Source organism: Arachis ipaensis, chromosome B10, assembly GCF_000816755.2.
Source record: "Arachis ipaensis cultivar K30076 chromosome B10, Araip1.1, whole genome shotgun sequence".
Classification (NCBI taxonomy): Eukaryota; Viridiplantae; Streptophyta; class Magnoliopsida; order Fabales; family Fabaceae; genus Arachis; species Arachis ipaensis.
The window spans coordinates 45926386-45931371 of record NC_029794.2 but is presented as its reverse complement, the minus strand read 5'-3'; positions in this window follow the sequence as shown (position 1 = coordinate 45931371).

Sequence of the window (4986 nt, the reverse complement as noted above, 5' to 3'; positions counted from 1 at the left end):
AGCAAAAGTTTGCCTCAAACTTTAGCTCAAACTTTTGGAATAAGTGAAAATGAACCAGGGAGCAAAAAGCTTGACCAAAAGTTTGCCTCAAACTTTTTGGCAAACGTTGGCATCACAAATCAACACCCTAGAGAGCAAAAGTTTGCGCCAACATTTGCCTCAAACTTTTTGGCAAACGTTGGCGCCATGAACAACACACCCTGGAGAGCAAAAGTTTGCGCCAACGTTTGCCTCAAACTTTTTGGCAAACGTTGGCGCCATGAGTGTGCAAGGGGGAGCCAACGTTTGAGCAAAAGTTTGACCCCAAACTTTGGCTCAAACGTTGGTAGCAGCAAAATGGGGTGGCTGATATGAAAAGTTTGATTAAAAGTTTGCCTCAAACTTTTACTCAAACTTTTACTCAAGCTTACATGATTCCAAACCCGGTTCACTTCGGTTCTTCTCCAAACTCCAAGAGCAATCAACCAAGGCCTCTATCAACCCAATTCCATCAAGAGCAAAGGCCCAATTGAAGGCTTGAAGACCATTTGAAGAAAGTGTATAAATAGCATAGGATTTAAGTTTTTCGGGGGCTTTTCCTTTAGTTTTCATAGAGAGTTTTCGGAGAGCTTTTGGTATTGAGTGAATTTTAATTTCTAAGTCTCGGGGAAGGAGAATTGAATTCCCTTCCTCTTAGTTTTCTTGCTTTCAATTTTAATTACAATTGTCTTGGATCTTGGGTTGGAGAATTGAAGGAATTCTGTTTCAATCTCATCCTAAGATCTCTCTGTTTCATTTTACTGCACAATTGAATTTCCGTTTCTGTTAATTGCTTCTTCATCTACTCTTTCTGCACTCTACATTTCTTTAATTTCTTTGCAATTGCTCTTGTTGGATCTAGGAAGGCATTGAGATCTAGACTTGGTTATCTAGTCTCTTGAGACCTGAGATTTGGATTTCCATTTTCAATTCTCTGTTTACTGCTTTCAAGCTCATTTACCTTTCTGTTTTAGTTCCGATTCAATCTAAGTCATCTTCTACTCTTCTATTTGTTGCAATTTACTTTTCCTTGTTTAATTTCTACAAATCCAAGTCCCAATTCCCTTTACAATTCAAGCCATTTACATTTCTTGCACTTTAAGGTTCTGCAATTTACATTTTTTACGTTCTAAGTTTCTGCCATTTAATTTCTTGTTCTTTAAGATTCAGCACCTTAAATTTCAGTTCTCTTTAATTTCATGCAAATTACCCATTCCCTTTATTTTTCATGCAATTTAATTTCTGTAAATCACAAATCACTCAACCAAATCTTGATTCGCTTGACTAAATCAACCACTGAACTAAAATTGCTCAATCCTTCAATCCCTGTGGGATCGACCTCACTCCTGTGAGTTATTATTACTTGATGCGACCCGGTGCACTTGCCGGTGAATTTTGTGTCGGATCGTTTTCCGCACATCATGGGGAAGGCAGCAAGTTCTTCCCTGGAAGTTCTCCAATCCACGTTGAACTTGGCAGAAACCAAGTTCAACATGGAGGATGCAGAGGTTGCTGGAGAAGAAATGTGCACTATTATATATCGTTGGAAAGCCCTAAAAGTTAACTTTCTAATGCCGCTGAAATCACATCAATTGGACCTCTGTAGTCCAAGTTATTCTTGTTTGAGTGCAAGGAGGTCAGGATTAACAACATCATTCGCTTTCTCCCTTTTCTGCTACAAAACTCCGTCAAATCCCTCCGAATGCTACCTGAAATAAATAGAATTGTGCACAACTCAAAGTAGCATCCATAGTGGCTAAAAGATATTTAAATTTTGATTTAACTTAGCAATTCATGTACAAATTCACAAGAAAAAGATAGATAAGATGCTCCCATCAGACATCCCCTCCGAGCCTGACACACCATCGGAGCCATCTGAGGAGGAGGCAGATGAGCAGGAGGATGATGCATGGGCAGAGGATGAGCACCAAGCAGAGCCCCACTAGGCAGAGCCTTAGCAGGCAGAGCCCCAGCACGAGGAGCCTCAGCTCGAGCAGTTTGCAGCACCCCAGGCCCCCATACAGGCAGAGCCACAGGCACCTTCACAACCAGAGCCCATAGAGACAGCATCAGCACACCCTTTAGGAGGTGACGACACTTCACACTCAGCTTGACTGAGCATCGAGGACAATGCTATTAAATAAGTGTGGGGAGGTCGCCATCTCTGGCGGACTTTATTTTGGTGAACTATTTCAGACCCTTTTTATCCTATTTTATTTCATTTTCTGTATTTTTCTTTTATTCTATTTTATCTTATTTTCCTTTCAGTACTTGCACATTTTCTTTTACTGTACTTTTATCTATTTCTACTTTATTACATTTTGTACTTTGGGCTATATATACCTTAGATATTTAGCTTGATTTGCACTCTTAGTTTATTAGTTGTGATTTAGAGAAATATGGATTATTAAGTTTAGTTTACCCTTTTTAGCATATGAGAATTTGGTTTAACTAAAAATAGAGAGTAAACTAGAAATTTTTAGATTTTCACAATCACAACAACCCACTTAGCATATATATATATATAGTAATAAATGTTGGTAAATTGACGACATTTTCAAGGAATATATTTATTCTTATAAAAGCCATTTAAAGATTCACATTGATTTGAGTTGAAACTCTTTATCCTTACTTGCATAATATACATGACTGATATATGGTTTTTGTGCCAAAGAACACACAACCTGTGAGATTTTTGAGCTTAACTGTATGGTTACATTATTTAGCCATAATATTCCATTCCTGTGTGTTTTCTTCTCTATGATTGCAATCTTTGCTTTGTTTTATTCTATATGTCCATTATTTAGTGTATTTACATGCTTGCATATGATTGAGGCCATTACTTGTTCTTGCTCACTTATCCCAAATAGCCTACCTTTTAAATCACCCTTGTTAGCCACCTTGAGCCTTTTAATCTCTAATTGTTCTGTATTTTGCCACATCACTAGCCTTAAGCAGAAAAACAAACTAAATACGCCAAAATTGAATCTTTGGTTAGCTTAAGATAGAGATTGTGTATCAATTAAGTGTGGGGAATTGTGGGAACTTGGGTTGATAGGAAAGTGTTAAATTGACAAAATATTTGGAATTTGGGTGCATGCTCATGTGAGACCAAAATAATTAAAATATCATGTGCATTGATATGTTATGTTTATTTTTGAAAAAAAATAATTTTTTTTCAATTAAATAAATAAATAAGGAGACAAAAAAAATTTACCCCAATGCTAAGTTAAAGAAAAAAGATCAATACATATGTGATAAAATTAAAAGAAAAGTTGATGCATGAGTATGTGATACAAAAATGGGAAAATTGGGTAGTTAGGCATAATTTTAGAGTTGTATATAGTATGTATATGTTAGGAGAGAACTTAGACTAATCAAGGATTCAATTTATAGCTCACTTGGCCATACATATATCATCACCCTTACCTTGACCCCATTACAACCTTGAAAAGACCTCATGATGTTTGCATGTGTACATTAAATATTTGTTGATTGGTTAGATGAAGAACAAAGTTTTAGAAAGCATGACTAGAGAAGAGTAGAGTGATTAACCCCAAACACTGAGTGATTAGAGTGCATATACAAATCCAGTGAGGGTTCAATAGCTCATTTCCATATATCCATGTTTGATCATTGCTTGTTTTGCAAGTTTGTGAACTCTTTTGATTAACTCAACTCAATTGTGAATATGTTTTAATATGATTTGGCCCTTGGTTGTGCATATATGATTCCTTGAAAAATTTGACTCAATTTAACCACATATAAGCTCTATGTGTATATAGGTGGATAGTAATTAGAATTGCATGATTCATTTAGGTAGCTTGCATTTAGATAGATTGCATTGCATAGATTCCACCATTCTGCCTTCACTCTTTTCCAGTTTCTCTTGAGCTTAGCATGAGGACATGCTAATGTTTAAGTGTGGAGAGGTTGATAACCACTATTTTATGATTTATCTTGTGCTCAATTGAGTGGTTTTTATCAAGTCTTTGCTCACTTATTCACATAATTTGGATGATTTTACAAATCCTTCCCAATTCTGTGATATATGTGAAAACATATTTCCAAGGCCTTAAAACTGTTAATTTTAATTATTCTTTATTACCATTCGATGCCGTGATCTGCGTGTTAAGTATTTTCAGGCTTTATAGGATAGGAATGACTTAGAGGACAGAAAGGAAACATGCAAAAGTGGAAGGAACAAGAAAAATGAAGTATTTGAGAAACGAGCAGCGACACGCACGCATGGGCGACGCGGACACATGCCTAGCGCAGAACACGAGCGATGCATACGCGTGACTGACGCGTATGTGTGACAAGAAAAACCTCCAAATGACACGCACGCGTGACCTACGCGAACGCGTGACAGTCGCCACGTGCAGAAAGTTGCAGAATTCGCCGTCAGCGATTTCTGGGCTCCTTTTCGGCCCAAATCCAAGCCCGGAAACACAGAATAGAGGCTGCAGAATGGGGGAATCACATTGAATCATCATCATTCATTCATTATTCACAATTTTAGGTTTTAGATGTAGTTTTCTAGAGAGAGAGGCTCTCTCCTCTCTCTTAAGTTTTAGGATTAGGATTTCTTCGTCTTTTCAATTCCAGGTTCAATGTTCCTTTAATTTAACTTCTCTTCTACTTTTAATTGTTCTAGCTTTCTAGTTTATTTATTCCCTTTATGGATTACTTGATGTTGCTATTTGGTTTATGAATTCTCATGTTTGAATTTGAGTTTCTATTTAATACAATTTGAGGTATTTCAGATTTATGATTGCTTTCTTCAATTTATATTATTGATGCTTTCAATTTAATTTAGATTTCTCCCCTTTTGGCTTTGGTTGAGTAATTGGTGACACTTGAGTTATCAAACTCCTTGTTGATTGAAAATTATAATTTGCTTATTGATTTGGATCCCTCTAAAGCTAGTCTTTCCTCAGGAGTTGACTAGGACTTGGGGAATCCCAT